The 12,496-nt window shown below is 44.6% G+C and overlaps 1 long non-coding RNA gene across 1 annotated transcript; it reads right to left on the bottom strand.

Annotated features, from left to right (window-relative positions):
• Window positions 1-7,897: 7,897 nt before the first annotated feature.
• LOC133147094 (uncharacterized) lies at window positions 7,898-11,484 on the bottom strand. The gene is made up of 2 exons (XR_009711508.1): window positions 10,935-11,484; window positions 7,898-10,865 (listed from the first exon to the last, which is right to left on the bottom strand). It is a non-coding gene; the product is annotated as an uncharacterized LOC133147094 (long non-coding RNA).
• Window positions 11,485-12,496: the final 1,012 nt, after the last annotated feature.

Below are 12,496 nucleotides of genomic sequence, written 5' to 3'. Positions count from 1 at the left end.
GTTTGCGTACCGAGGCAAACGGTCCTCTGAGGATGCCATCTGCTCTGCCCTCCACTCGGCCCTCACCCACCTGGAGAGAAGGGACTCGTACGTGAGATTTCTGTTTGTGGACTTCAGTTCTGCCTTCAACACCATTGTGCCGCAATGACTCATCTGCAAACTCGACAAGCTGGGCCTCAGTAGCTACCTCTGCAACTGGCTACTGGACTTCCTCTGTCAGAGGCCTCAGGTGGTACATGTTGCCGACAGAATCCCCGCCAGCATCACGCTGAGCACGGGGGCCCCCCAAGGCTGCGTGCTCAGTCCGCTGCTCTTCAACCTGCTGACGCATGACTGCACTGCAACCTAGAGCGACAACCGCATAGTGAAATTTGCTGACGACACGACTCTGGTGGGTCTCATCACCAAGGGCGACGAGACTCAGTACAGGTTGGAGGTTGATCTTCTGACCGCGTGGTACAGGGAAAACAACCTCCTGCTGAACGTCAACAAGACCAAGGAAATTGTTGTTGACTTCCGGAAGGGTCACACCCAACACCTGCCGCTGATCATCGACGGTGCTGTGGTGGAGAGAGTGAGCAGCACCAGATTCCTGGGGGTGCACATCAGTGAGGACTAGGGGTGCAACGATACATCGATACACATCGATTAATCGATATAATGCTCTGCGATTTATTGGCATCGATGCTAAAGGTAAACATCGATTTATATCGCCGTGTTTGACATCTGACATTAGACGCGACTTTATTTTGAAATCCAGTTCATTGTTGCTTGCTTCCTCTTTTCGGGAGCAGTGCGCCCGGCGTTGTTGTGTTGTGAGCAGATCACGCACGTGAAAGGGGAGGGGACAACTAGTACGCGGCTCCTGGGCTGCTGCTATGGCTAGTGTCCAAAAAGACGAGGAAATTTGCTCCCCTTTAGGCTTCAAGTCATTCGTTTGGAAGCACTTTGGATTCCAAAGAAAAGATGGCTCAACGGACAAGACACGTGCAGTTTGTAAATCCTGCCATGCGGTGATCAAATATTCAGGGAGCACAAATCTCGCCGCACATTTAAAGAAAAAACACGACATCAAAGTTCAGTGTTAAAGTAAGGAATTTGTATACTACAATACTCTTGTAATTTCCTAAATAAAGAGTTTGCAGTACCTTGTTGATTTTGCGTATGAATTGTTATAAATTAGGATATTGTTCTATATTTTTTATTAAAAAAAAAAAAAAATCGATCGTAGAGCACTATATCGCGATATATCGTGAATGAATCGCAGCAGGCTTTAAGATATCGACAAATATCGTATCATAGTTCTTTATATCGATATTATATCGTATCGTGACAAAACCCGCGATTTACACCCCTAGTGAGGACCTCTCCTGGTCCGCCAAACCCGCATCACTGGCAAAGAAAGCTCAGCGCCGGCTGTACTTCCTGCGGAAACTCAGGCGAGCAAGTGCTCCTTCGGCCGTCATGGCTACATTCTACCGTGGCACCATTGAGAGCGTCCTCTCCGGTTGTATCGCTGTGTGGGGTGGTAGCTGCACTGAATACAACATGAAGGCCCTGCAGCGCATAGTGAACACGGCTGGGAAGATTATTGGTGCTTCACTCCCCTCCCTGAAGGACATTTACACCTCCCATCGCACCCGCAAAGCGACCACGATTGTGAGTGATGTGAGTCACCCCGCTCACTCTTTGTTCAATCTTCTGCCCTCTGGGAAGAGGTACAGGAGCCTGCGCTCCCGCACCACCAGACTCACAAACAGCTTCATTCTCCAGGCTGTTAGGATCCTGAACTCTCTCCCCCCTTCTGCGTAGCGTCCTGTACTTTTGCGCTATATTCTGACTGTCTGCTGTATGCACACTTGCTCCATTTTTGCTCCTCTTATTTATTGTGTTATTTGTTTATTTATTATTTATTCATCGCTCTTATTTATTCATTGTTTCTGCCTTCTTGTTTTTATTTTTTTGTGTTGTTTACTTGTATGCATATTGTGTACTATGTCTTGTCACCGTGGGATAGTGGGAACGTTATTTCAATTTCTTTGTGTGTCTTGGCATGTGAAGAAATTGACAATAAAGCAGACTTTGACTTTGACTAATCCCTCATGGTCAACAATGCTGCATTAAGGTGAAAATATTGAATGCTACAGAAAAAAAACGCTAAAAAAAACAGTAGCTCTGGTGATTAAATGTGATGGCAAACATGATTGCCGCTATTGGTATGAACAGCAAGAAATAATGGTTTTAAAAGAAGCTTTATCGCCAAATTATTACGCGCAAATAAGCAATGTTTGATAACGACAAACTCATTTAGTGTTTTAATGTCTGTTCATTATCATTTTTTGTGAAAGCGCGGCCAGTTGAGTGGGAACTGACGTCAAAGAGGGGACGCGAAGATTGGAAAGGCTGGGCGTGCACAGTTAAATTAAAACCCATAGCATAGTACCGTTTTTTTCCGTGTATAATGCGCCCCCATGTATAATACGCACCCTAAAAATGGCATGTTGATGCTGGAAAAAAGCCTGTACCCATGTATAATACGCACCCAATTTTCTTTCTTTTTCTTTTTTTTTTTTTAAGTCCCAATGATCGTCACACACGCAGGGAGGCAATGGGTCCCATTTTTATAGTCTTTGGTATGGTCTTAACTAGGCTGGATGTATTTTTTTTTGTTGGCGTTGATTTCTCCGACTGCCCGTAAAGGTACCACCACGATCAGTGCGGACATGTGAAAAAGGCGTGCGGACATGTGAAAAAGGCGGCTCTGTATGGGAGAGACGTTGAAGAGGAATAAAAACACCCTTGGAAATCAAAACTTGCCCCTCGTCGTGACTCGGAGCCGCAACAAATGTTTAGGATTTGTGTAGGGTACATTGTGACAGCAAACAAGCAGGTGATCGAGCAAGCGTCTGATACGAGAGCATTGCGTTCGTATGGAGCATGTTTGAAGTGAACAGCAGAGACGAATGGAACAAGGCAAAGTGTTGTGAAATAAAATATTACCGGTAATACGCATTTTGTTATTTGCTGATTGAAACTGCTCATTAAACTGTGAAATGAAACTAACAGGAAGAAAACTGAACTCTCGCTCTTTATATAGCTGACGTGTCTTGCGCATCCGTTCTGCGCATCGGATCCATAGTGCGCATACGCAGTGATACTGCCTCCGTATGACGTCCGGTCCACGATGGAGATTAAAAACCAAACAATATTTGACAATAACAAACTATCAAGGATTGCACCATCGCATCAAACGATGTGTCGTCAATTATGAATTTTACTGACTAAGTGTGTTGGGCAGGATGGCTGAATGCGATGCGCGATTGACAACAAACAAGAAGAAAGGTGATTTCAAGTTTTATTTCGAGGGAGATTTGTCGTGTCTCGTTTTGCTATGTGTCTAGGTTGCCATAGTTTTTGTTCGCGTCGGCCCTCACTTCCTGTGTCACCTCAATCAATGTAACGTGTTTTGTATTTAAGTCCTGTCTGCCCCTCGCTCACCGTCGGATCATTGCATGTGTTACTGTCATGATGTCTGTTTGGTTTCTGTTCCTGTCTTTGGTAATGTCACCCTGTCTTTTTGTTTCACGTCTTTGTCGGTCAGTCCTGTTGTTGGTTTTGTTGTACCATGATTTTCTTAAAAAAAAATAAAAAAATAAAAAATTTTAAAAAATTGTACCCATGTATAATGCGCACCCCAGATTTTAGGACAATAAATTAGTTAAATTTTGCGCATTATACACGGAAAAAAACGGTAATGTGTTTTTAATCGTGTCTAATGCTTCTACTGAGGTAGCAGCTCTGATATCTATTGGTAGGGCATTCCATCGCTCTGGAGCCCAAATAGAAAATGCTCTTTTTGCCCTTGGGATCACTAAAAGACCAGCGTTTTGTGAACAAAGATTTGGGACGGAACGTAAGGCGTGCAAGTAGGGCGACGAGATACTAAAGTGCTAAGCCATGCAAAGTTTTATAGGTTAGTAAAATAACCTTAAAGTCACATCTTAAGTGGACCAGGAGCCAATGCAAGTTGGCTAGTATCTGGGTAATATGATCAAACTTTCTCATGAGCAGTCTAGCTGGAGCGTTTTGCACTAACTGTAAACTTTTAATACTCGACATAGGAAGACCAGAGAACAAAACATTACATTAACAAGGCATGATGTAACAAGCGCATGTATAAAAATGTATGCATCACGGTTGAAAGAATCAAATCAATCAGATGTTAGCAATATTGTGGAGGAGAAAAACACAGTTCTAGTTATGTTAATCGGTTTTTGAAATGAGAGAGTTTGATAATATATAACTGAGATTAATTACAGAATCACTTTAGGTAATAGTACATTTATCAAGATTTACTGTTCTGCCCTCAGAATTGTTTTCATGATGTAAGAAATGTTTTCTATGTAAAGAAGCATACACAATGGTTATTTGTCGTTCGGAAGCAAACCGGAAATGTATTTTGAAATGCAACGGAAGCTGCACATGTTTTTGTTGAAGCGACTTGACAACTGATGAGTTGAGACGTTAGCATTACTCGTGTCATCTAAACCAGTGGTCCCCAAACTTTTTTGCGCCACGGACCGGTTACATGTCAGAAACGGACCGGCATCTATATAAATAATACATTTATATAAATAAATAAATAAATAATACATTTATAATAAATATATAAATACGATGAAATAAAATGATATGACTGACATAAAAACAAGTACAAATGACAAAAATAAAACTCACCATTACCGTTTTTTTCCGTGTATAATGCGCCCCCATGTATAATACGCACCCTAAAAATGGCATGCTGATGCTGGAAAAAAGCCTGTACCCATGTATAATACGCACCCAATTTTTATGATTTCTTTTTATTATTATTATTATTTTTTTTAAGTCCCAATGATCGTCACACACGCAGGGAGACAATGGGTCCCATTTTTATAGTCTTTGGTATGGTCTTAACTAGGCTGGATGTAATTTTTTTTGTTGGCGTTGATTTCTCCGACTGCCCGTAAACGCACCACCGCGCTCCGTGCGCGCATGTGAAAAAGGCGTGCGGACGTGAAAAAGGCATGGGAGTATGAGTATGGGCTCTCTGTATGGGAGAGACGTTGAAGAAGAATAAAAACACCCTTGGAAACCAAAACTTGCCCCTCGTCGTGACTCGGAGCCGCAACAAATGTTTCGGATTTGTGTAGGGTACATTGTGACAGACAGCAAACGAGCAGGTGATCGAGCAAGCGTCTGATACGAGAGCATTGCGGTCGCATGGAGCGTGTTTGAAGTGAACAGCAGAGACGAAAGGAACAAGGCAAAGTGTTGTGAAATAAAATATGACCGACCTGTAATACGCATTTTGTTATTTGCTGATTGAAACTGCTAATTAAACTGTAAATTGAAACTAATAGGAAGAAAACAACTCTCGCTCTTTATATAGCTGACGTGTCTTGCGCATCCGTTCTGCGCATCTGTAATGGCGGCCTCCGTATGACGTCCGGTCCGCGATGGAGATTAAAAAACAAACAATATTTGACAATAACACACCATCAAGGATTGCACCATCGCATCAAACGATGTGTCGTCAATTATGAATTTTACTGACTAAGTGTGTTGGGCAGGATGGCTGAATGTGATGCGCGATTGACAACAAACAAGAAGAAAGGTGATTTCAAGTTTTATTTCGGGGGAGATTTGTCATGTCTCGTCCCCAGTTTTGCTATGTGTCTAGGTTGCCATAGTTTCTGTTCGCGTCGCCCCTCTCTTCCTGTGTCACCTCAATCGATGTAACGTGTTTTGTATTTAAGTCCTGTCTGCCCCTCGCTCACCGTCGGATCATTGCATGTGTTACTGTCATGATGTCTGTTTGGTTTCTGTTCCTGTCTTTGGTAATGTCACCCTGTCTTTTTGTTCCACGACTTTGTCGGTCAGTCCTGTTGTTGGTTTTGTTGTACCATGACTTTCTTAAAAAAAAAAAAAAAAAATTAAAAAAAAAAAAAGAAAAAAAGAAATTTTTTGTACCCATGTATAATGCGCACCCCAGATTTTAGGACAATAAATTAGTTAAATTTTGCGCACTATACACGGAAAAAAACGGTACGTTGAATTACTGGGAGCACTGAGTTTGTTTCTCCGAAACGAGCCGGTCCCATCTAGACGTAATCGGAGACAATGACACCCGAAGTGATTAAGGTTTGTCTTTTATTGCAGGATGCTTGGTCTCCATGTGTTGAAGCAGTTTTGAATGCTTCATTGCCTGGTTAGTTAGCCTGTCGCCACGTATTAGCTTTGCGGGCTCGACTGGGGAAACATGTCACGTGACCAGGACGAGTGTCTTGACCTGAATTAATTGATTGTCGATAATTTAGTTTTTTTTCTGTGCGGCTTGGCGGCCCGGTACCAAGTGACCCACGGACCGGTACCGGTCCGCGGCCCGGTGGTTGGGGACCACTGATCTAAACCAATCTTTTTCCTTATCCTCACGGAATCAACGGCTGTAAGTTATTATTGTTTATTGGATAACTTTATTATTGTTTATAAGATAAGAAGAATATTCATAGAAGAAACTGTTGTTTCACTTGCAGTTTCACTCGTTGTGTTTAACACTGAACAGAAATAAAGGGAACAAGACGCTCTGAATCCTGGCTCAAGTGTTCTATACATGAGTTTGGCTGGCTGATGAACTGTGACAACGTAGACGAAGTACATAACGCACATTTACAGTGTCCTTCAATAGGTGCTTTTTTTTTTTTTTTTTCTTTCGGTATGGCGCCGTAAGTGGCTGCCTCCCAGCAGTGTTCTCTCCTTTCCTCTTTATTTATTTCTTTTCTCCTTTTTCTTTCTGTCTTTTTGTCCATTCGGCGATGCTGGTGCCTTCTACCGCACCTCGGTATCTCTTGGGATCGGACATTTTGTATTATTTTTTTTTCTTCCTGGGACCGGGATCATCGGTCGAGACCGGCGTAACTCTACGGCGGCTTCCTGCTTATCCGGCCAGTGATGACCGGGTCCCTTGCCTTGGCCTTGCAACCGCAACCCCTGTAGGGACTCCGCTTCCTCGTGCTCGTCGGAACCAACGACTTTCGCCATGCTAGCCCCGTGGTGACCATCTGCACGTGCATCCGACTGGGTGCCCAGGACGCTGCTCACACGTTTTCCTGCTTTGTGATGTTTTTCACCGATTCACGACCACGGTCCATTGGGCGCCGTTGAACTGGACTGCCGTTACACCTGTCTATGGACCCCGTGGAGGCTATTTTGTGTGTTTTGGGGTGTTCTCTTGTATTGAGGGGTGCTGGTTGGCCACAGTTTTTTTTTTTCCTTTGTCTTTTAGCTTTGTTTTGCTTTGATGGCTTTTATCTTGAGCACTTTCTGGCTTTCTTTGTGGCGCCGTTGTGTGGCAGCCTGTGTCTTTTGTATACCCACTCTGTGGTATGAATACTGCTGGGGCCTGAATTTCCCCACCCCTGGGGATCAATAAATATTCAATCAATCAATCAATGACGAGTGAGGCTAATTATCAACATCTCATTTTTATCTGGGTGAAGAAGTAGGAAAATAGGAGACATCCATTGTTGAATCTCAGCGAGCCATGCCTCAAGACTACAACAATGCCACGGATTTGTAATTTCTAACGGCATACATATCGTCAGCATAACAATGACAACTAACTAATGTTATATTTACGTATGTCACCAAGCAGAATCATGTAAATACTTAACTACAGGTCCATGTACACCACATGTACCATAATATCAGAAGTCATGTTGAACTACCGTAATTTCTGGACTATAAGACTCACGAGGAAAAATTAGGGGATTTTTTTTTTTCTTCATAAATAAGCCACCCCGTACTAAAAGCTGTATGTGCATGTGAGTTATTTACAAAGACAGACAGTACACGAAAAGCATTTTTAAAGTTTTAATAACACCTTAACATTTCTTTCCAAACACTGCCTGTGACGCGGCAGTAATACCGCAGCAACACAGAAGTAACACAGCACTAATAAGGCTGGATAAAAAAACATACCGGTAAAAGTCACTGAGACCCGGTGGTAACAAAGCAGCAACACGGTAGGACAGCACTAACAGGGCTGGTTAAAAAAAAAAATATACCAGTAAAAGTCACTGAGAGCTGTCTTCATCTTCCTCCTGTGCACTGAAACCATCAAAGTCTTCCTCCTCAGTGTTGGATTGGAATAGCGTCAGATATACTTCGCCACAGTCTCTTTCTCGTTGTAGCTTTTATGCATTTCTTCTAGCATTTTACTTGATGAAGGTCTGTTCATGCTAATTTTATTCATGCACAAATCGATAAGTTACATAAACTAGCGAGCGACATGTATAGCTCCAGAGAAGATGTGACTGGGAAATAAAGAAAGAAAAGGGTGACGCAACAAGATGTCCTCAACAATAGCCCAGTCCCCCCCTAGTGACCGGAAGAAACATCTACAGTGCATGTTAAGAGCCAAATCGACTGGCTTTAACTTAAAAGCGGCATCATATTAATTTCTTTTGTCCCCCAAAACGAGGGTTTGTGTATAAAAGCGTCCTTTCTTCAGTAACGTCCGTCTTAATCTTGTTCTGTCTCTTCTTTGTGTCAATTATTCGGCATTATTTGCCTGCCGAATGGACATGCGATCAACACACTACTCTTCTCCCCAGTGACCGTGTCACATATCCCTCCGCCCAGCAAAGCGGTGCTGCACAACAGTGTTAAATACCATGCAAGTCATGCAACAAAACATACATTAGGGAAACAGGCAGGTCATTCAGCATAAGAAAAAGGGAACATCAAAAAGAATGCGAGAAGGAGACAGCAGGGAAATTTACACAGACACTAAAGACAAAGCAAAACAGGAAAATCTCAAATCAGCCATTACCGATCACTGCAGGAGAAATAATCACATCATGGACTGGGACATGGGGAAAATCGGAATCAAACAAACTAAAGCGTTGGATTAAAAAGGCCATAGATACCACTTGACTGAATTCAAGCGCAGGAGGTGGCAGCTGGCCACGCGTGAGGGAAGAAGCACCAACCAGAAGGAGTTAATATTGCGCATCTGTTCTTTTATTTACTGTAAAGTACATGCACAGAACAGTGTGGGAATGGTTATTAACGGAATGAGAAAGGTTTATGTCACGTTAAAGTATTTGGGAGGGTTTAAAAATCTTTAATATTGTGTACTGGACCACAATGCAACAGGAGATTCATGCTTAATCGTGGCACACTTTGGTTTCGCTGTGCATGATGTCCCCCGGGTTAGTATAGATTGGTAATTCTGAAGATGGACACATTGTATTGCTTGGCAAGGAAAAAAACACTCTTTTAATTGACTTGCAATACATCCATGTCATCTAGCGGCCAACAAGAAACATCACACCACGTTTTGGAAATTTCAATACAGTAGTGTTTAACTTTCTAAATAATACATGTTTGTACGTTGCGAACTTTTGTTTTTCATGTGTAGTTCTGGAAAGTATCTCCTGTGAAAAACGAGGGATCACTACATATTGATGTTAAAAGTAAACGTTTATTTTTGTTTTTGTACCATATTCCATTGTACACCCCTCCCTTGCCCAGGACTCGTCAGCGGCTGACAAACTTAGTGCCCCTCAACATAGACAAACAGGTGCGCATTCCGTTTCCTTGGGCATCCCGATTTGAGAACAAAGGTACATACATTTCTGCTCGGCCGCTAACTTTAGTTGGGAGGCGCAGAGGAGACATTTCTCCAAGAACGGCATTCCCTACAGGATCGTGTCGAAGGAGAAACCCTGCGGGCCAACAACACACCAAAAGGAGACAGTAGTCATGCACTGCAGTCCTCGTTTCAATTTGCGTTATCTTCTTTGCTTGTTACGCGACTTTCAAACACAGTGCAGACACGCCTCCTGGCCGCTCCCGACCTTCTTCCTCATTCTTTAAGCGACTTCTCACGCATGCGCACTTTGCATTCACTCTACAGCTGTCAGCCACACAAGCTGTCAGAATGACAGTATTTAAATAGAGAAGAAAAAACTCTTTTAAGACCAAATGTCCTATGAATGTTTACTAAGAATGATGAAACCACTGCACCCTTATCTTTTCTCTCAGTCGCTGTCGAAAAATGAAAGCCATTTGCCGCAGAGAGAACAGCTTTAACGCCCGTCGTACATTATTTTCTTTAACAGCACAATAACCGATTCGGATTGATTCTACTCTGGCCTACAATGCAAAGTCAGATCCTGGTAAATATTTTACCGTATTTTCCGGACTATAAGTCGCTCCGGAGTACAATTTGCACCAGCCATAGAATGCATAATGAAGAAGAAAAAGACATATATATAAGTCGCACCGGAGTATCATTTTATAAATTTTGGGGTAAATTTATTTGATAAAATCACCAAGAACAGACATATCATCTTGACAGGCAATCTGAAATAAGAATAGGCAACAACCGTCTGAACGGTGCGGTATACTAACGTTACATAAACAAGGAACTGAGAACGTGACTGATGTAACATATTAATTGTATTGATATGACTATAGCATAAATAACATGCTAACAAGTTTATCGAACCATCAGTGTCACTCCAAATCATTAAATCAAACAGAATCGTCATCCTCAGTGTCACTTATAAACATCGCCACTAACTTCGGAAGTAGCGTGGCTTACATCAATCGTTGTCATCGTTGTAACGACTGATTTGACCCACATGCAGAAAAAACAACTCAGATGTCGAGAATGAGTTAGGAGTGTTTATTGGAGGAGCTGCGGTGAGGTAGAGCGGGATGATCGGAGCCAGGAGCACGGAGCGGGGCAGCAGTGGCGGGGCGTGAGGAGTTCAGCCAGAACGGGGTGGATCTTGGTGGTGATCGATGGAAGTAATCTGCAAGCAGGATGCACAAGACCTGGTCAGAGGAATCAACGCGACTGTGGCGGAGATCTTACTGCAAACCAGAGGAATCTGAAGAGCGTGGCGTGGATGAGCAAGGCGAGAACTAGGAGCAAGATCAAGGAGCAAGATCAAGGAGCAAGATCGAGGAGCTAGAGGCACAACCAGGGAGATGATCACACTGGTAGGGACACTCAGGCGACGAGCAGTCGACAGCATGCTCCTTAAGAGCACTCCTTAACGAGCCTGATGAGTCACACCTGGGCCCTCTGCACTCTGCTCACAGTTGCTCCCTGTGGATTAAAGAAACATGCCACCCCGGCCGGGCCCTGAACCCCCCCCGACCACCACCACCACCCTCAACGGCTGCCCCCGGGCGGCCCAGAAGTAGGAATAAGGGAGTGACGACCAGTAGTCCGAGACGAGGGCAGGGTCGCAGCTGTAGGAACGGGGCACCCACGACCGGGCAGGAGGCGCGGGCACGACCGGGGGAAGATGCACCTTGGACTCGACTGGCTTTATCTGAGAGACGTGGAAGCTGGGATGGACTCGGAGGCTCGGATGAAGACGGAGACAGACTAATTACTGCCAGGATCTCATATGGCCCAATGAAGCGGGGGGGGGGGGGGGCTGGTCACAGATTTGAGGGGGAGGAAAGCCAGACCTTCTGACCTGGGGAATAAAGAGGGGCAGGCGTGCGTCGTCAGTCGGCATACTTGCGGTTCTGTTCGATCGACCGACAAAGGGCTTTGACGGCGTTTGACCAAATACTCTTGCAGCGTCGGATATGGTGGCGAACAGACGTGACCGCGATCTCCTTCTCGTCGGCCGGGAACAGCGGCGGTTGATAACCTAATGAAATCTCAAACGGGGAGAGTCCTGTGGCAAAGGAGACATGAGAGTTGTGGGCATACTCTTCCCAGGGGAGAAACTTGTTCCACTCGGACGGGGTATCGGAGCAGAGACATCGGAGCGCGGCCTCAAGCTCCTGGTTCAAGCGCTCAGTCTGCCCGTTCATCTGGGGATGGTAGCCCGATGTCAGGGAGACCTTCGCATCAAGGGCTGAATAGAACTGCTTCCACACCTGGGATATGAACTGGGGACCTAGATCAGACAGGATCTCCTGCGGGATACCGTGGAGACGGAATACGTGTTTGATGCGAAGCCGAGCTGTCTGGAACGCAGAGGGGAGTTTTCTGAGCGGTAGACATGACTTGGAGAAACGGTCGACGACGGTGGTCATTCCCTGTGAAATGGGCAGGCCAGTGACAAAAGACCAGGGGAGTTGGGTATGGCGAGAGGCTGTAGAAGACCAGCAGGGGGTCTATGGGAGGACTTGTTGCGAGCACAGATGGGACAGGCGAGAACGTATTCCCTGACGGATGGCCATCAGAAGCGTCTGGTGATCAACGCGATGGTGCGGCTGGTCCCAGGATGGGTTGAGAATTTGGTCGAATGAAACCAGTTAATTAGGCGAGGACGGACTGAGGAAGGAACATAGGTCTTTGCCCGTGGCCCTGTGCCTGGATCGGGTTCTTGTAGCTGAGCCTGATCAATGAGCCCCTCGATATCCCAGGAGAGGGAGCCTATGGTACAACTGGGGGGAAAGATGGCAGCTGGTTCCT

Source organism: Syngnathus typhle, unplaced genomic scaffold (genome assembly GCF_033458585.1).
Source record: "Syngnathus typhle isolate RoL2023-S1 ecotype Sweden unplaced genomic scaffold, RoL_Styp_1.0 HiC_scaffold_28, whole genome shotgun sequence".
Lineage (NCBI taxonomy): Eukaryota > Metazoa > Chordata > Actinopteri > Syngnathiformes > Syngnathidae > Syngnathus > Syngnathus typhle.
Note: the sequence above shows the minus strand (reverse complement) of the source record. Positions and strands in the feature narration are given on the sequence as shown.